The sequence below is a fragment of the Chenopodium album genome, chromosome 10, assembly GCF_948465745.1.
Source record: "Chenopodium album chromosome 10, dcCheAlbu1.1, whole genome shotgun sequence".
Classification (NCBI taxonomy): Eukaryota; Viridiplantae; Streptophyta; class Magnoliopsida; order Caryophyllales; family Amaranthaceae; genus Chenopodium; species Chenopodium album.
In genome coordinates, this window is record NC_137843.1 from 12924985 (window position 1) to 12947106 (window position 22122).

A 22122-nucleotide genomic window follows, 5' to 3' on the forward strand; every position below is an offset into this window, starting at 1 on the left:
CTTTATTTTACTGGTTTCTAATAATGCTTTGAATGTGAAACAAGAGTATGATATACTAAGTTTAACTATTATTAAAACAAAATACTGCAAACATAATTAACCCTCAAACTATCTTATGTATCATTCGAATATTAGTTTTTTATTCTTCCAATTCTATATACTTTCTTTGTGTTTGAATAAGTGTAACACTTTGACCCCGTCATATACTTTTAGGCATTTTAATTGACTTATATAAAATACAGAGTAAGAGGTGAATGAAGTAGTTGGAGTTATTAAAAAATAACAGTGGAGTTAATAGTTTATTAAAAAGTAATGAATGTGAGAGAAATGAATTAATAATAAAAAAAAAAATGGGAACCATGAAAAGAGAAAGATATAATATAAAAATGTAGTTTTTTGCAAAAAAAAAAAAAATGTATGGAGTAACACTTATTAAAACATGGCCGCATTTGATCAGTGTAACACTTATTAAAATATGGAGGGAATATGATGTCATCAATTATTTTATTATTTTTATTTTTAATCTACAATTTTGACTTCAATGTATAAGTTTCTACATAAAATTCAATTTTGATTATGGTTTCAATTTTTTTATTTTCCGTTAAATGTAAATTATTTTTATACTCCGTGTCTAATTCTAATTTTTATATACAATTAATGTAATGTAACTAACACGATTACATAAAAGATTAATTCTAAGGACCGTGCATCACACAGGGATAACCTGCATGAGATAAAGCACACTGCACACACATACTTGTAAAAAAAAAATAATAATAACACTCCGAAAAAAAAAAAAAAAAAATCAATTATTGTAGAAAACTAACGAATTAGCTAAATAAATGGGAAACATAATCCCACGTTCCCACATCATAATTCACTGCATAAAATATTAATCCACTAACAAGCACTTTGCTACTTTATTAGAATCCTAAGCTACTGGTAACCAACAAATGTTCCTAAAGACTTTGAATTAGTCATTTAAAATTAAAGTCTTTCCAAGCTTTTGTTATTATTTTATTTTTTATATATTTTATTTTGCTTATTTAATTTATTTTATTTTGCTTATTTAATTTACTTCAATCATTCTGACGTACATGTACTGTGTTTTAGAATGAGTAAATGGTTGCTTTCACATGCAAATTGCCAAATTCAACGAATATAGTCTTTTAGTACATGCTTCAAACTTATATCTATAATCAATAACTATATTAAAACAACAAATGATGACAACATCTCTTTCCCTAATTGTACACGTGTCATTTTCTCCTTCATTTTTTTTCCCGCTTGAACATTTCTTAAGTATATAGTACAGTACCAGTTTTATACAATATATTATCTTAAGTTACATATAGCTAATCTTAAGGATTGCAAATATTAACCATGTATATGTGAATACTTCTAATTATTATTACAAAATCCACTAAATTTTGTTGTAGATATGAATTTTTTTTTTTTTTTTTTGTTTATATTATTTTAATTTTGGTAGTTTGGTTTATGTTAATACAAAGATTTTACATATTTTGAGTGATAATATGACTTGAAAAATTTACACAATTATAAATTCTTTTTATTATATTTGTGCATCACACAAGAGCTAATCTAGTAACTATAACTTGTCAGCCTCTTATAAAAAAAATCTCCCGCCAAAACTAATAATGACATGATTTTTTTTCAACATAAATAAAAATTTGAAAATGGTAAATTAATTATACATTTACTAATAGGTTTTATATATAAATTGACTAATTACACAATTTCCAGTGGTCTTTAACCTATGCCTCATTCAGCTTTTGTTGTAGCTTATTGAAGTCACCTATAAAGTATCTTGAATTAAAGGCAAGTGTAATGGATTGAAACAAATAAAGCAACTACAGTCAACAGAAGTCAAACTAATTAAAAAAAAAAGCATTTTGAATCAAAAACTAGTCAAACGGATTCAAGCAATCATATATACTATATATTAATAGACGTTTCTATAGAACTTCAGGTGCCACGTGGCATCTTCTTCAATCAATCAAGTCTTTCATTATGTGCTTAAAAATATAGTTTGGTATAAGATTCGAACCCACAACCTTAAGTTTTAAAAACATAGTGTTAGCCACTAAGTTATTGTCATATTATTTGTCATTTTATTAAAATTAAATACAAATAAAGATTTCAATAATCATGGAATTAATGTAGTAACTCGGGGCATCGCTTGAGCCTAAAACTAGTTTTGAATGAAAAGGTAATGAAATGTATTCAAACAAAGCTTCTTGATTCCAACAAATTATTATGATTCAAGTAGAAGTAAAATTGATTCTATCAAAACAACTCCAATCAAACGTAAGTGAAACACATTCAAACAACACAATTGAATCAAACGGAAGTGAAAGGAATTCAAACAAAGTATCTTTAATCAAAAGCAAGTGTGATGGATTCAAACAAAGCAATTCACTAGAGTCAAACAGATGTCAAACTTATTCAAACAAAGCATTTTGAATAAAAAAACTAGTCAAATAGATTCTAACAATCATTTTGAGTATAATGGAAGTAAAACGTACTCAAACAAAGCTTCTTTATTCAAATGGAAGTAAAACGGATTCAAACAACTCATTTTGATTACAGTAGAAGTCAAAAGGATTCGAAAAGAGAAAATTATAATGAAATTAAAGTGAAATACATTCAAACAAAGCAATTGTATCAAAAGGAAATGAAACGAATTCAAGCAAAGTATCTTGAGTCAAAAACAAGTGTTATAGATTCAAACAAATTAATTAGAGTCAACCAGATTTCAAAGCATTTCATACTGTTAATTTTGTTGATTGTATGATCGTAACATTATATAACCTTAGAGTTTACAAAATAAGAATGCAAACCAAAGATTAAACTCATTATTACTAGCACATACTATTGTACAATATTTAGAAGATAGAGAAAACTTCGCTAATGAAATTTCACTTTATTATACGTAATTATTGTTCATATTGCACGACACATCTCTATTGTATAAGCCAAAACATAAGGTCATTGTATCCATATAAAAAGACAATTCATCCCTTTTTTGCTTCAAATAATTACAACTACAATTTCTAAAAAAGCCCTACAAACCTTAGATAAATAACATATCAAACAAAATCACATAAAAAAAATATTCCTAATGTTATTTACAAATCAATGCAAATGATAATCGCAAGTCAATCCAAGATCACATTTAACTACAAATACGAAAATTTTCCAAAAAAAAGAATCAACAATATTATACCAAGAGAATTAGCACTGTTCTTGCAATCTTACTGCCTAGCTAAAATTTAAGTTTCAATTATGCATCAAATATATATTATACATTTACATTTCATGCCACCAATGAAAAATTGGCGCTTTGTACATTTAAAAATCGACGTGTGGTTTATCAATTTTCTTCACTTCTTCTATATTTAAAAACACATGCTTTCTTCTACTAATTGTTTTTTCATCGCATATGTAAGACTAGGAGGATAATAAGTCATAATAGACGGAAAAAAACCTGCAATTCTAAAAAGAAAACAATCAAAAAGTAGTAAAATAAAAAAAAAATAAAAAAAAAAAAAGTTTAGATAATTTATTTCTAAATACAAATACAAAAATATAAATCAATCCTGAACAAAATTTAGCAATAAAGAAATTTTATGATTTAAAAAAAAAAAAAAGTCAACACAAAAGTTGTGTAAAACAATAAATATTATTTCGCATCGCATGCATATAAAACTAGTACTTATATTTTACAAAGCATTACACATACCGTCTAACACTATATTGGCTCTAGAGCACAAAAAAAAAATTAAAATAAAATAAAATCTTACACTTTATAAGAAGTCCCAAATAAAAAAAATAAAAAAAAAAAAAAAAGTGCCAAAGTTTTAAACAAAGACTCAAACATTGAGGCGATATTTAGGAATAAGTGCCAAGTTATTTGCCATGGACATGACAAGGCCAAACTTCTCTTGCATGACTAAATTGTTGAAAGAAGTATTATCAGGCATGTGCCAATCAAAGGAATGCACCAATGTAGACAATATTAGCTTAACATTTAGTAGACCAAGCTGCGTACCAGGACATCTCCTTCGACCAAAACCAAAGGGTGCAAGGCGAAAATCTTGTCCACTAATTATATCAACGTCGTTAACCAAAAATCTTTCAGGATGAAATTCTTCATAATTATTTGACCATATTGTTGGATCTCTACCAATCGCCCATGCATTTAAGAAAATCTGTGAGCCTTTGGGAATATAATACCCATCGAATGTAATTTCTTGCATGGCTTCATGTGGAGCAAAAATGATTGGATATAGGCGAAAGATTTCTTTAATAATTAGGTCCAAGTATTTGAAATTTGGAACATCTTTCTCCTCCACCATTTTATTTTTTCCTACAACACTTTCTATCTCTTGTTGCAATTTTCTCATTTTCTCTGGATGCTTTAAAAGAGATGCAAGTGCCCACTTAACTATGTTGGTAGCACTATCAATTGCTGGCACAACTAGGTCTATTAAAATGGCTTTTATACCATCCCTCTGAATGTCATATGATGCTTTGGTATTGTCGTTGTTGTTCATCAATGACAACATTACATCTACCAAATCTCTATGAGTTCGTTGCTCCTTTTTTGCTTCATCTTCATGGTTGCAGATGATTTTCTCCAAGACATCATCCACAATCTTCATAAGTTTTTTGATGCGTCTTTTTAGCCCCTGATAATTCCATAATAGTTAATATAGTTAATGCCCCAAACTGTGCTTGATTTATTTAACTTGTATAGGAAAAAATGCATGGGCATCTACTTATTATAACACTAGTAATAATTAAAATATGATTTGATTAATAATTAGCATTATTTATAAAAAGCTCTACTATTTCTAATGCATTAGTTAATTGTTTCCGAATGAGTAAGATTTCAATATAACAATTCTAGTGTTATCATAGTAGAATTATATTTGATCTTATATTATAGCATTTTTTTTTTTTTTTTTTTTAGTTTTGACTTCTATAGTAGATGTAAGCTTTTGATTAAATAAATTAGTTAACTTTAATTAGTTTAAAAAATATGAGGTGGATAAAATTTAACCATTTTCTTAGTTTAGAGACTACATGTATGTACTTTTAAATTAACCAGTAAAACATTGAATGCATCTATGTTCGACCTCCCGCAAGAACAATTAGGAAGAGACTAGAATCTAACTATCAAGAACTAATCCCTGAATCCAGATTAGCCCAAAGGAAGAACCGGATAAGGAACCAAAAAAAAAAAAAAAAAAAAAAAAAAAAAAGAGACAATGCTTGAAACAAACCTGAGGATCAAATGGTGCAAGGAAAGGCAAAAAGTCAGCAATATTTAGGGTTCCTGACAGTCTCAAAGCCTCAAGGACAGTAGCTCTAAGAGCCAAATCGTTCTTGGGAGCTCCATACAACATTCTATATATCAACTCCTCAAGGACACCACCAACACTAGCGCCAATATCTACGGCTTGATTAGCTTTCGAAGCAGCCATCAATGAAGTCATTAGTTTACCTAATTCCTCCTCCCTCAACCATGCGAATGACTTAATTTTTGAAGCACTCATAAGCTCCATGACACATAATTTTCTCGCATTTTTCCAATACGAACTATATGGTGTGAAAATAATTCCCTTGGAATTATATGAAAGGTCATGAGAAACCTCGGACATAGGCCTCTTTGCACAAAGTACATCGTGATTCCTAAGAAGGCGCTCTGCCATTTGTGGCGAGGAGATCACAATGACGTGCTTGGAGCCAAGCTTTAAGTGCATGATAGGTCCATATTTTTTGGCTAAGTTTTGAAAGCTACGATGTGGGAGGCTCCCTACTAAGTGAAGATGTCCTATGATGGGTAATTTTGGTGGGCTAGGAGGTAATTTTGGCGTATTCAATGATTTTGATGAGGGCATAATCGTAATTTTATGTTTAAGTAGTTGCATAAGTGATCTCCATGAAGCCATTAGGCTAAGGAAGAATACAACGATGGTAATACTAAGGGACAACATTATTATTGCTGTTTATGTTTTACCAACAAGAGTATCTTAATTGTTTGAGAGTGAAGGATAGATCAAATGGTTAGACCTTTTCGGTTTTAGGAGATTCTGAGGTTGATTCTCACACCTGCCCTTTGTGGCTCTCTAAACACCAAAAAACAAAAGTATCTTAATTTTCTGATTCTCTAGGGTTATTATGAATCATATATGTGACACTATGCTGAACTAGGGTACTTATAGTTAAACAAACCAAGTATAACCTGCCAACTGATTATTATAAATTATTAAGTGTTTCCAATAATAGAATTTAAAATGGTGGGTTATAGTATTAAATGTAGTTGTTTTTTCGGAGTAATCCACAATTGCCTTTAAAAATATACTGGAGAAGCATTATTGCGGATGACCATACTTATTCCAACGACTTACCATATATGAGTCATCACCAGCATACTTTGACTAATCCTTACTTGGTTTAATAAATACGAGTATAACTATTTAAGCACGTGCAATGAATTATACGAGTAGAATTAGGCCCCCTTCTTTAGAGCTGTTCTGCTTTACTTCGCCCTGCTCTGCTCTGGTGAGCCCTGCTCAAATCAAATCTGCTCTACTCTACTCTGCCAAATCTGTTCTGCACTGCTCTGCTCTGCACTATTTTCAAATAATAATTAATAATAACAATAATGATAATTAATATTCAATAATAATAATAATTAATATTGTATTGATGATAATAATTTATTATTTTGAATAATTATAATAATTATTAATAAAATAATTATAATAATTATTAATATTAATGATAATTAATATTTATTAATCATAATAATAATTAATAATAATAGTTATTATTATTAATATTTAATAATTCAAACTATTAAGAATTAATATTTAATAATATTATTAATTAATAATTTCTAATAATTATAACAATTCTTTCAAAAAAAATAAATAATAATAATAACAATTAATAACAATTTCTTTTATAAACATTTGATATTCGAATCACAATGTGTAGAAACATTATATGTATGTGGGTATTGATTGTTAGTTCATTGAGTTGAATTATTTTTCAAATCTTTCCATACAATTTAAGAATTAAAAAAAAGAGGTTGTTTTCAAGTAGTACTTTGTATATCATTATTATATTTAGGGTATAAAATATATGATTAAGACAAATTTATTAGTAAAATCATTATTACTCATTAAATTATTTTATTTTAAAATTTTTGTGAAATAAATATAAGTAAACCGTTGTCTTTTATCTTTCTACTATTAACATATGTTAAATATGGTATACATATATTTATGTTTTCACTCACCTAAATCAATGGTATATGCACTTAGTAATAGTAATAGTAATAGTAATAGTAATAGTAATAGTAATAGTAATAGTAACAATAATAATAATAATAATAACAACAACATTAATAATAATAACATTAATAATAGTATTAATAATAATAGTAATAATAATAATAATAACAACATTAATAATAATAACATTAATAATAGTATTAATAATAATAATAATAACAACATTAATAATAATAACATTAATAATAGTATTAATAATAATGTTGAAATCTGCTCTGCTCGGCTCGGCTCGGCTCTGCTCTGCTATCCTGAAACCTACTCAGCTCAGCTCTGCTCTTCTCTGCTGAAATTTAATCTGCTCTGCTCTGCTGACCCCTGCTCTGCTCTGCCTAAAAGCTCAAAAGAACAGGGCCTTAGTAGTGTTTTGGGAGGGCGTAACTTAGGAAGCATCACTAGGGAAATGACATTTGTAGACGTTATTTAGACATAAAATTAATTGCAAGGACTATACTTTTAACATTTAATTTTTTTTCAAAAATAAAAAATACTTTAACATCTAACACGTTTTCTCATCAGTCATCAATTATTAGATAGTTAGTTGTCATTATATTCATTAATTACTCCGTAGTAGAGAATAATAGTTACTCCGTAGTTGTCATGATGTGACATTATTCTTGATATGCATGCAAATCATAGGCTTGATATTTAAAATGACCATTACTACTTTTAAAATCATAGTATCATGACGTGATGTTATTCTCTACATAATTAAGTTATTTAGGAGTAAAAATTCTACTAATGGTCATTTTTAATGACCATTACTATTTTTTAAAATTTTTTTGTTGATTTTTCCTTATTTTAAATACTTGGTCAAACCTTTTTTTTTTTAATTCATTTTCTTTTTTCAAAAATCTTTTTTTTTTCATAACTTTTTTTTATTAAAATCACTTTTAAAAAATCCAAAAATAAGATTAAACCAAAAAAATTAAAATAAAAAAATTTTACATTTTTGTTCTTCAGTGTTCATCAAGCTTCTTCAAGATTCTTATTCCATGGATGAAGTTAACCATTAATTCATGATATTTGTCCCTTAAATTCACTCACGCAGTGACGGAGAAAGAACACGTGCGCCAATCTACACACCATCTACAAAAAAAAAAATTGTTTTCGAAAATCGGGGTTCGCGCGAATTTGGGTTTTTTCTAATCCTAAATATTACATTTTAATTGGACAATTTCAATCAAGGATGTAAAATCTGCAATTAAATGTATTCGTAAATCTTAAATTTTCACTTTTTCGATGATCTGGGTTCGTGGAGCAAACCTTGGAAGAAATCGTAAAATATTTTCTTCAAAACCTTGTTTGATCCAAAAAAAAAAACGAAGACGAAATTTTAAATATTGTTTTTGTAATAGATATTCACTCTATGCTAATAGGACATTACCCATTACAAACAATTTTATTGTTTATTGTTATTCGATATGATTTTAGGGCAATTTTATACCTTGTTTACTTGACAAATTGGTATTTTGGATCACTTTTACTCTATTATCGTGCATTTTGTGTGTATCCTTTACTTCACGGGTTGTTAATGTTTCTATAGAGTAATTGATATTTTCCCGAAACACGTAATCCACAATTGCCTTTAAAAATATACTGGAGAAGCATTATTGCGGATGACCATACTTATTCCAACGACTTACCATAGATGAGTCATCACCATCATACTTTGACTAATCCTTACTTGGTTTAATAAATACGAGTATAACTATTTAAGCACGTGGAATGAATTATACGAGTAGAATTAGTAGTGTTTTGGGAGGGAGTAACTAAGGAAGCATCACTAGGGAAATGACATTTGTAGATGTTATTTAAACATTTAATTAATTGTAAGGACTATACTTTAACATTTAATTTTGTTTCAAAAATAAAAAATACTCCGTACTTTAACATTTAACACATTTTCTCGTCAGTCATCAATTATTAGATAGTTAGTTTTCATTATATTGATTAATTACATAATTAGTAAAGAATAATATCACATCATGATATTATTCTTGATATGCAAAAAGAATATTATCATGATGTGTTATTATTCTCTACGGAGTACATTATTAAGTTGGTTAAAATAGGAGTAAAAATTCTATTAGGGTCATGTTTAAAATGACCATTACTATTTTTAAATCATATTAGTTGATTTTTTCTTTATTTTAAATACTTGGTCAAACTTCTTTTTTAATTTTTTAATTTTTTTCTTTTTTAATTCAATTTTTTAAATTTACTTTTTGATTTTTCAAGAATATTTTTTTTGATTTTCATAATTATTTTATTAAAATCACTTCAAAATAAAATCCAAAAATAAGATTTAATAAAAATAAATCAAAATAAAAAAATATTGTACATCATTGTTCTTCAATGTTCTTCAAGGTTCTTCAATCTTCTTCAATCTTCTTCATCTATTTATGAAATTAACCACTAATTTATGATATTTGTCCCTTAAATTCACTCACGCATTGACAAAGAATGAACTTATGCACCAATTTACACACCATCTTCAAAAAAAAATTGTTTTCGAAAATCAGGGTTCGCGCGAATTTGAGTTGTTTCTTAACCATAAATAATACATTTTAATTAGACAATTTCAATCAATGATGTGAAATCTGCGATTATATATATTAGTAAATCTTAAATTTTTCACTTTTTCGATGATATGGGTTTGCGGAGCAAATCTTGGAAGAAATCGTAAAATATTTTCTTCAAAACCTTGTTTGATGAAAAAAAAAAAGATGAAATTTTAAATCTTGTTTTTATAATAAGTATTCACCAATATGCTAACATAAAATTACTTATTACAAACAATTTTATTGTTTATTCATCTAATACCATAAAAAGTTTTGTAATCATATTGAATGCTATGATTATGACTTTTGTGGTTACATTATTTATGTTATCATCAAACATTTTTATTAGATTATCAATGCAAATTCAATTTAATTATTAATAATGTATCTAAATTACAATGAAGACTTTAACATGTTAATTATCAACAGAATGAAGGTATTATTACTGTATTAGCTAATGGAAGAGGGACACAATACACCCTATTCAGTGCACCCAGGAGGGGATAAGCTATATAAGGACTTGAAAAAGGTGTATTGGTGGCCTAGAATGAAGAATGAAGTTGCGGAATTTGTAGCAAAGTGTCTGACTTGCCAAAAAGTGAAAATAGAGCACAAGAGGCCCCAGGGGAATGTGCAATCATTGGAAATTCTTATATGGAAGTGGGATTGCATTTCAATGGATTTTGTGACTTGCCTTCCAAAATCAAATGGAAATGATACCATTTGGGTAGTGGTGGACATAATTACAAAATCTGCAGTGTTTATACCAATGAAGGAGACTTGGAAGATGGAGCAACTTGCAAAAGCTTACATCAAGAATGTTGTGAGGTTACATGGAGTTCCAAAGGATATTGTGTTTGATAGAGATTCCAGTTTCTTTCAAAATTCTGGAAAAGCGTACCGAAAAACTTTGGTACGACACTTAAGATGAGTACAACGTTTCACCCTGCCACAAATGGACAAACTGAGAGAACCATTCAAACCTTGGAGGACATGTTGAGAGCTTGTGTTATAGATTTCCAAGAAGGATGGGAGGATAGCTTGGATTTGATTGAATTTTCCTATAATAATAGCTATCATGCGAGCATAGGAATGGCTTCATTTGAGGCATTATATGGGAGGAATTGTCGTAGTCCAATTTGTTGGAACGACATAAGTGAAACAATGATTTTAGGGCCTCAAATGATCGAGGATACAGTGAAGCAAGTAAGGGAAATTCAAGCTAAGATTCAAGTAGCTCAAGATCGCCAAAAGAGCTACGCAGATTTAAAGCGTAGAGAAGAAGAGTTTGAAATTGGTGACAAATTGTTGTTAAAGGTATCACCAATGAAAGGAGTGATGAGATTTGGGAAGAAAAGAAAACTTAACCCAAAGTACATTGGTCCATATGAAATACTGCAAAGGATAGGCAAAGTAGCTTATAGGATAGCCTTACCTATGGAGCTAAGCAAAGTGCATGATGTATTTCATGTGTCTCAATTAAGAAAGTATATACCTGATAAATCCCATGTGCTACAACCTGAAACCATTGAGCTAGACCAAAGTTTAACCTATGAAGAGAGACTTGTCAAAATTCTTGACAGTAAAGTGCGTAGTACACGCAATAAGAATGTTAAGATTGTAAAAGTGTTATGGTCTAACCAAGAATATGAGAAAGCCACTTGGGAGGCAGAAGAGGAATGAAAAAGAAATACCCAGAGTTGTTTCAGGTATGTTGAGTTACGGGGACGTAACTCGTTTTCTTTAAGGGGGGTAGAATTTCGCGCTTTTTCCCTATATTTTCAGTTATTTTTGTGCTTTTTGCATATTTTTAACGAGTATTTGGAGTCATTGTGTTCTCAAAGAGACACAAAGAGGTAAAGGTATGACAAAAAGTACAACAATATTATACTAAGTGAGGAAAAAGTTTGAATTTTGTTTCCCAAGTTTCGGGACGAAACTTCTTTTAAGGAGGGTAGACTGTAATACCCCGTATTTTTATACGTATTTTATTTAAAATAAGTATTTAAGGAAGTATTTATATAAATTGAAATGTTTTAATTATAGTATTTTAATTATTCGTTTTAATAAGTTTAGAAATATTTTACAAAAGGAAAGTTTATTTAATTAATTATTTTATTTGAATTGGTAATTAATTTAAGTAAGTTTTATTTTAGTAAAGTTTTATTAGGAAAGGGATTAGGAAAGATTAAAAAGGGAAAGTTTAAGAAGAAGGGTTTCAAGAGAAGGGTATAAATATTCAACACTTGAGGCAAATCAAACTTTGCCCAGGGTGGAGAGAACCCAAGGTAAATTTTCTCTCCCTTTTTCCTTATTTTTCTTTTTCTTTTTCTTTCTTTTTCCCCTTCCTCTTTCTTTCGGCCTCACCACCGCCGACCACCACCACCATCGGTGGGCCGCCGGCCATCAGCAACACCAGCCACCAGCAGCGGCAGCCAGCAACGCTGGCAGCAGCCGGTAGTGGCGTCAACCTGCTGTCGGCTGCCCGGAATTTCGAACAAAAAAAGAATTGTTCTTTTGTTTTTAAAAACCAATTTAATCCTAAATCTAATTATTAATTATGGGTTTTGTGATTAGATTATGATGTTTGATTATGAGTATCATGTAATTTAATTTTTAGATTTTGATTTTAATTAAAAAGCCCCAATTTTGAAACCCTAAATTCATAAATTATTAATTATTGAAGGATTATGGTATATGTAACACCCCCAAATCTCTCTCTACGGAAATACCAATATAATACGTATAATTATTCCGTAGAGATAGACTTGAGTGTGTTACCGCCGCGTGATTACGCAAGGCTACCAAACTTACTAAATAAATCAATACTTTGTAGCGGAAACTTCAATACTCTTTATTAATTAAACCATAATAATAACCATTGTCATGAGTACCCAAAATAAAACATAAAGACCAACATTTCCTAATCTAGGTGAAACCATTCCCGGGACTCCATATGCTCAATTATTGACTCCACCTGAAAATAGTCAACACTGCTTACTATTACGGTAAACAGGACGAACCAAAACAAATAGGAAATACGAATTAGCAATGCTAAGTACGATAAGTGCAAGATAATGTAAACTTAATTTATTTGCAAACATGCTTTTAAAATCAATTCCAATAATTAATCCAATAATTTCAAACTCATTATTCCAAAACCGATTCCAATGATTCATATTCAAAATAATAGTTAATAAAACCAATTCCTTTATGAAGAACCAATTTCTTTTAATCCAATTCTTCACCCAAGTGTGCACACCCCCCAAGCTAGTCTCCTTATATTACAAGGCTATTTTTGAGGAAAGACCCGGTCATACAAAGTCCAAGGCCTTATCAATAAACCAAATCCGCATAGTGGGATTACCAACATGCTTATAAAGCATTAATAATAATAACAATTCAATAGTTCAATAAATCCTTTTAATATCCAATAGTTCCAATATAATTCAAAATCCTTTTTAATAATTTCTCATACTTTCAAAATCAAAACCTTTTAAATAGATACATGAGAATAAAATCTCAAATTAATAACTTTTCAAAATCAATAACTCTTCCTTTAAAAACCTTTTATTTAATTCAACAAACCTTTTAAAATCAATTCCTTTATTTAAACACGATAAGTAATTCAAAACATGATTTAAAAATCAATCATTCAAAATACTTTTATTAAAATAAATTAAATATTAAAATCAATATGTAACACCCCCAAATCTCCCACTAAGGAAATACCAGTATAATATGTATAATTATACCGTAGAGATAGACTTGAGCGTATTACCGCCGCGTGATTACGCAAGGCTACTCAAAATACTTAACTCAATAACAAAACTTGCAGCGGAAACTCAACTTTCTTTTATTAATACTTATAAAAATAGTAACATTGTTATGACTACTCAAAATAAAGACACAAGACCAACACTTCCTAATCTAGGTGAAACCATTCCCGGAACTCCATGTGCTCAATTATTGACTCCACCTGAAAATAGTCAACACTGCTTACTATTACGGTAAACAGGACGAACCAAAACAAATAGGAAATACGGATTAGCAAAATATGTTAAGTACGATAAGTGCAAGATAATGTAAACTCAAATTATTTGCAAAAAACATGCTTTAAAAATCAATTCCAATAATTAATCCAATAAATTCCAAATTCATAATTCCTTTATTAAGAACCAATTTTTTTTAATCCAATTCCTCACCCAAGTGTGCACACCCCCAAGTTAGTCTCCTTATATTACAAGGCTATTCTTAAGGAAAGACCTGGTCATACAAAGTCCAAGGCCTTATCAATAAACCAAATCCGCATAGTGGGATTACTGACATGCTTATAAAGCATTAATAATAATAATAATAATAATAATAATAATAATAATAATAATAATTCAATGGTTCAATAAATCCTTTTAGTATCCAATAAATTTCAATATAATTCAAACTCCTTTTTAATAATTCCTCATACTTTCAAAATCAAAACCTTTTAAGTAGATACTTGAGAATAAAATCTCATATTAATAACTTTTCAAAATCAATAACTCTTTCTTGAAAAAAAACCTTTTATTTGATACAACAAACCTTTTAAAATCAAATCCTAAACACCATAAGTAATTCAAACCATTCAAAACATGATTTAAAAATCAATCATTCAAAATACTTTTATTAAAAATCGATACCTTCAAACATAATTTATTTCAAAATCATAATTCAAATCAATTTAATTCAATCACCAATCAAATCATATAAAACATGTTATTCAAACCAATCACTTTCAAAGGTATGTAGCCACCTAAACGTACCTTGATCCTTGCTAGAAAAACCACACAAAAAGAACCTCAAGAACCTTGATTCCGAATATCAATCAATACTTCGCACTTTCAAAGTTCAATCACGAATACACCTTGCAAATAACATAACCATAAGGTTATCACAATATAAACTCAAATCTAATGTACATGGGCTATAAAACTCTTTTAAAATAATACTTTAATATAAAATTATAGTTTTGAAATAGGTATTTGTAATTTAGAAAACTAACCATGAAGAAGATAAAATAATAGGATTAAAGAGAATTGAATTTTCGTTGGAAAGAATAGGCAGAACTTGCAGAGGTCATAACTCCTTCAATATAACTCCGAATTGGGTGATTCTTGAGCCTAACCTCAAGGATTTTTCGAGAGGAACAATCTTCTTTAAAACAATACCTTAAAAACTGACCAGAAGTGCCCGAAAACTGGCTTCAAAGGTATACGGGATAATATTTGTATGAAAATAGGAGAAGAAAAGTATGATAAGGTTTAGGAAAAAAAAAGAATAAGAGAGAAGAAGAGAATTGAGTTTTGGTGTGAAGAATATGAGAGGTATGAAGGGGTATTTATAGGCTAGCTCATGCAAGAATTATAGCATAAGAATGTGGGAATAATTATGGTAAGTAGGGTTTAAGGGATTACTTGGAGAAGTGAGTAAAAGAATTAAGGAAAGTTTGGATATTAAGGTGATTGTGTATACTTGAATATGGAATGTATGTATGTCATGAAAAATAATAAGGACATTTTAATTACTTAGGGAATAATTAAGAAGAATGAATGGCAAGAAAATATGATGATTAGATATTAAAAAGATGGAGAAATAAAATTAAGGAAAATAAGAGATTTTAAGGAGACAATTAAAAATATAATTTACCGAAATAAGTCACCCAAAAATCCATCATGGTGGCTTTAGATATTTAGGGAATTAATTTTCTAGTTTTAAGAGATACTAATTAAAAAAAAACGTTTCAAAAATACGGAGTATTACACAATACCTCCAAACATAATTCAAATCAATTTAGTTCAATCACCAATAAAATCATATAAAACATGTTATTCAAACCAATCACTTTCAAAGGTATCTAGCCACCTAACCGTATCTTGATCCTTGCTAGAAAATCCACACAAAAATAACCTCAAGAACCTTGATTCCGAATATCAATCAATACTTCGCACTTTCAAAGTTCAATTACGAATACACCTTGCAAATAACATAACCATAAGGTTATCACAACATAAACTCAAATCTAATGTGCATGTACTATAAAACTTTTTTAAAATAATACTTTAATATAAAATTACAGCTTTGAAATAGGTATTTGTATTTTAGAAAACTAACCATGAAGAAGATAAAAGAATAGGATTAAAGAGAATTGAATTTTCGTTGGAAAGAATAGGCAGAACTTGCAGAGGTCATAACTCCTTCAATATAACTCCGAATTGGGTGATTCTTGAGCCTAACCTCAAGTATTTTTCGAGAGGAACAATCTTTTGTGAAACATCAATACCCCAAAAACTGACCAGAAGTGCCGGAAAACTGGCTTCAAAGGTATACGGGATAATATTTGTATGAAAAGAGGAGAAGAAAAGTATGAAAAGGTTTAGGGAAAAGAAGAAGAATAAGAGAGAAGAAGAGAATCGAGTTTTGGTGTGAAGAATACGAGAGGTATGAAGGGGTATTTATAGGCTCGTGAATGAGGGAATTATGGTAGGAGAATGTAGGAAGAATTATGGTAAAAAGTTTTAAGGAAATTACCTAGAGAAGTGAATAAAGAAATATGGAAACTTTTGATATTAAGGTGATTAAGAATAATAGAATTTAGGAAAGTGTGTTTGTCATGAAAATAAAATGGCAAAAGAGATTACTTGGGGAATAATCAAAGATGAAATAAGGTAGGAAAATAAGATATTCAAATCTTTGTGAGATGGAAAAATAAAATTAAGGAAAATAAGATATTTTAAGGAGATAATTAAAAATACAATTAAACAAAATAAATCACCCAAAACCCAACCAAAGTGGCCGAAAATTTTTGAGCTTCCATAGCTCCAAATTTTCGGACCATATTAGTAGTGTTTAGGAAATTATTTGCTAGATTTTAGGCTTAAAAATAATTGTGTAAATAATATATTTTGTATAAGGTAAATAATTAGGAAAATACCAATTATTCACTAATTAATTTAACTAAGAAAAATCAGAATTCCTACTTAAAAAATCCGAATATCTTAGCTAATTAATTGGGGAAATTCGGCCCTTTTAAATTAAATAAAAAAATAATTTTGTTTAATTAAAATATACGAAATATATATAAATAATCCGGTTTTTAAAATAAAATAAATGGATAATAAATCTTATCCAAAATCCAAATTAATAATTAAGTTTTAAAATACTTTAGGCGCTAAAATTCAAATATCATTTTGGCTCCAAAATTCAAATAGTAAAATAAATTACTAAAATACCCTTTTTAAGAGAATACTAATTAGAAAATATGTTTCAAAAATACGGGGTATTACAGTATATAATGGTTTAAACCTTTGATTTAAGTGTTTTAAGGATTAATTACAGCAAGTTTTCATTTGAATATAATGCTGGAATTTTTTATAGTACATTAAAAATTAAGTTTCTTTAAGTAATTTTAATTACCCATTAATTGGGATTAAAGTATGAGGTTTTAAATATAATTTCAGCTTATTTTAATTAAATTATGAGGGGTTTAATAATAGCATATATTGCTGGAAATTTGTGTAGATAGGATTTTAATACTCTTCAATGATTTTAAATTGTAGGAGACTTCGAAGTGTGTGATTTCTATTAGTCGTGACGATTTTAAGATCGTATACAAGGTACGTTCGCGTACTTAGCGTAATTTTATTGATGTAGTAGCATGCTAAATGTGTTTAATTGATTACAAGTAGTATCATGCTAGATTTGGAATGGAAATTATGATTTGGTTGTTATTGGTGATTGAATATTGAAGCATGAATTATTTGTGATGGATTAATAGTTGGAAAATTATAGTTTGGAATATTGTATATGAACCACACTTTTATTAATGGCATGATGGAAAACATGTTTAATTAAACTAAATGTTTAGTTTGGCTTGGAATATTAAAAGAGAATTTTATTATGGTTCATATAATTTTTATTAATGCTTTAAGCATGAGAAAGGAGCTATGTAAGTGTCTATGTACACGAGGAATAAATTGTATGTTGGTGTCTTAGTGCACTTAAGGTGTTTTTAACACCGAAGGATAGGATTTTTGACGCATTAAGCGTTTAAGATGTCTTTGACACCGAGGTAGATTTAAAATGGGTTCTACATTAAATATTATGTGGCCACTAATTATTCAAGAATTAAATTGGTATATTTGATTGTTTGAATAATTATTGTTGATTGAATGATTATGGTTTGAGAGTCATCACCAAGTTTAACAATATGTAAATAACGTAAAGTGAAAGAGATTACGCACCAAAACTCTTGGAACGTATATACCTTGAGTATGAATATATGGGGGGGGGGGGGGGGTTATGGGGTTTTATATTTAACCATAACTTCTACTGGAGTACAGGACGCTGTACATTCCTTTTATTATTATTATGCACAGGAATTCCGCCACTTACGAGTGGTTATTGATGCTGGCACGGTTAGCTCCCGTGTTAGTAACCTCATTTATTGGGGGAGGTTAGTTGGGAAACCCGTTCGATGCGTAATCAAAGCTAACCAAATTATGTAGTTGTCTAGTTGAGAAGTTTTGTTGAATGTTGTATGCTTGAAAAACAAGTGCAACGAGGTAAGTTGTGCGTTGATAGGTAAATGTATGTTAGTGTGTTAAATACGCTTATGTACTCAGCTTTGCTAATTGTGTGTTTTGTGTGTTTGTTGGCCTTGTCTTTACCTTGGCCCTATGATGACCAATTTTTAATGGAGAGTAGTGAAAACAAGTAAAGCGAAGTTTTTCAGGTGATGAAGCATATTCATGATGGGCATGAGTAAAGAGCGAATCATGCTAGTTTCCATAAGTATATGATGTGTTATTGCTTTATTTATATTATGATATTTCTATTGCAAGACTAACATAAAGGTTTTAAGTTGAATTGATCTGGTTAAGGGCCTATAATGGTTCCAAGTTGTAGGTTTGACTTTGTTTTACCTTGGTTTGACTTTACTTTCGTGAATTGACTTTTAAAGTTGAGTCATTTTAAATTATTTTAAAGGAGAATCTTCCGTTGTGTGTCTTTAATAGTTGCCTTAGCCGTTTTCACGGTAGCGGTAATATCTTAGATATTCCTATTTAAAGTTTTAAACAGGGCAAAACAGGTATTTTTTTTTAAAAAAAAGGAATTTCTAGGGTGTTATATCATCCATCCATGAAACTTCTTCTTTTTCTCCTCTTTAATCATTGAAGACTAAGTCCAAGCTAAGGTTGAAGACAAATTGATCGTATACCACTAGACCTGGCAATTCTGACCAGACTCGATGACCCAATCCGAATGACTCGACCCATGACAAAAATCGACCCGAAAACAGTGACCCGAAATTGACCCAAAACCTGAATCAACCCGACCCGAAGTGGAATTGACTCGACCTTAACCCAAAACCCGAAATGACCCGACCTAAAATGACTCGACCCGAGATGACCCGATCTGAAGTTGACCCGAGACCCGGAATAACCCGACTTGAAGTGACCCAAGACCCGAAGTTGTCCCGATACCCAAAGTGACCCGAGACCCGGAGTTGACCTGATACCCAAAGTGACCCGACCTTTAACTTGAATTAATTGACCTAAATAGACTCAAAACCCAAAGTGACCCGAACCAAAATTATCTTTTACCTCAAATGACTAGAATCTATTTAAGCTAAAGACTTGACCTGAGGAAACCAAAATAGAAAAAAACCGCAATCAAACTGACTTAATTTTTTTTATTAATTTGTAAAATGTAACAGTGTAAGTAATATTACATATTTTGAGCATTACTTTTCTCGATTTCTTCGGCCTTTTATCTCTATAAGTTATTAAAAAATCGTAAAAAGATTGAAATTTAACGACTATTCTACGGAGTTTGTCCATAAGATTAAAAAAAATAACTAAAGCTCCCAAAAAAAGTCACAATTCTCACAAGTCTAGAAAAAAAATAGTACAATAATAATGCGTACATAACATAATGTTCAATACCAAATAAAATTACAAAATAATCTAAAGTCAAACAATTATTGTATTCCATGAAAAAATTAGCCTTAATAAATATAGTAAGTTTCACGTCAAAAATATATAAATATATATATATAGAGTTGAATTTAACCCAATGCATTAACCCGAATAAGACCCGACCCGAAGTTGACCCGAAAATTGGACTCAAAGATTGACCCGACCCGAATTGACTCGATCCGAAAATTTACCCAACCCGAACTGACCCGACCCAAACTTGACCCGAACCGAACTCGACCCGAAATGTTGACCCGAAACCCAACCCAACTCGATTATTAGTTGACCCGAAATCAACTTGAAACCCGAAATGACCCGACCCGAACTTGACCCGACCCAAATGACCCATCTGCCATAAATCATCATCCTCTTCATCCATCCATGAAACTTCTTCTTCTTCTCCTCTTTAATCATTGAAGACTAAGTCCAAGCTAAGGTTGAAGACAAATTGATCGTATACCACCATAAAATTCGTATGAAGTGGTGCTGATGAAGACTATAATCATTGAAGACTAAGTCCAAGCCAAGGTTGAAGACAAAACTTTCAACCATTGTTTCCTTTTACTTAGTAAGTTTTCTTTACTTGATTGATTTAGAATATTAATTATAGGAGATGAACACGAAAAAAGACATATTACTCCGTAGGATTTTGTATGATTAATTTTGATTGATTTATGGGGTAAATTTTGGGTTTGGTGTGATTAATTTTGACTGATTGTAAATTGGGATTTTATTTGATTAAGTTTTATTCATTTTTAGGGGTAAATTTGGGGGTTTTGTGAAACCAATATTGAATGATTTAGGGGTAAATTTGGGGTTTTGTTTGTTGAATTATAATTGATGTAAGCAAAAATTCAATTAGGAATTTTGGGGGCTACATGTATGAAAACATGTGAAATTTTGTTTGTGGAAAACAAGTGATATTTGTGTGCTTTAAAATCTAACACTGGTCCTACTCTCTATAATTAATATTAAGATTTGTTTCAAATTATTTTTATATAACATCTTATATTGTTAAAAGATGATATACCCATACGCATAGTAAATTACATAAGTTACATAATGTGACATATTATATAATAACAAGGAAAAAAATCACATGGACAAATCCCAGTTACAAAGATTAAATTAGCCACGTGAGAGGGGGGGTTAATTTTATTATAAAAAAAAACGTGGCCAAAATCCAGTGGAATCTCCGGCACTAGAAATAGTATATGTCATTTTGTGCACCTAACCCTCAAAGTTTGTGCTGTTTATTGCTCTACTTAAAGTTTGTGCTATTGAGAGCACCCAAGCAATAGTTTGTGCTGTTTTAGCTAATTTTGCCTAACTTCAATTATCATTTTCAAAAATAAGTAATGTACACGATACTCCCTCCGTTTTTAAATACTTGCTCCACTTTCCATTTTCGGTCATTTTTAAATACTTGCTCCATTTCCTTCTTTACAAAGACTTTCAATATTTAATTCATTTCTTTCACCTTGTAGACCCTAACATAAATCATATTTTCTTAATCTCATACTCTCTCCTCCAATTTTCTCTACTACTTGTATTTTTTATAATTTTTTATTCTTCCATCTACCCCACTACATCCATATTTTATTTTTTCTCCAATTTCTCCTAAAACTCCACGCATGGAGAAAGGGAGCAAGTATTTAAAAATGAAGGGAGCATTTCATAACTATTAATACCAATAAATTTTCCCTTTTATATTACAACAGATTGTAAGTTGGAAAAAAATTATTCAACAAACCAATAATTTATAAAATTTCTAATCAACGAATAATAAACTAATATCAATTGAAAAAAAAAAAAAACTATGCATAATACCTTCTTCTTATAAAATTAATGTCAGTACTATGTATTAAAAATAATGTGAGAAATATGTGTCAATTAACTTCATGCATTAAAGTTTAATTACGATAGACTTTCAATTAATAAGATAAATAAAAATTATACTACTATTCGTGCATGCACGGGATCTATACTAGTATATATATGTGTGTAAAGCAAGCCTGAACAAAATTTAGTAATAAAGAAATTCTATGATTATTCGAAAAAGAATAAGCACAAAAGTTGTGTAAAACAACCAATATAATTTCAATGCACCCATCACATGGATATAAAACTAGTACTCACTCTGTCCCATAATATAGTTTCTAT

At 29.6% G+C, this 22122-nt stretch overlaps 1 pseudogene; it reads right to left on the bottom strand.

Moving 5' to 3' along the window:
- Positions 1-3893: 3893 nt before the first annotated feature.
- On the bottom strand, positions 3894-5978 carry LOC145564838 (cytochrome P450 CYP736A12 pseudogene; annotated as a pseudogene).
- Between the last annotated feature and the right edge of the window lie 16144 nt (positions 5979-22122).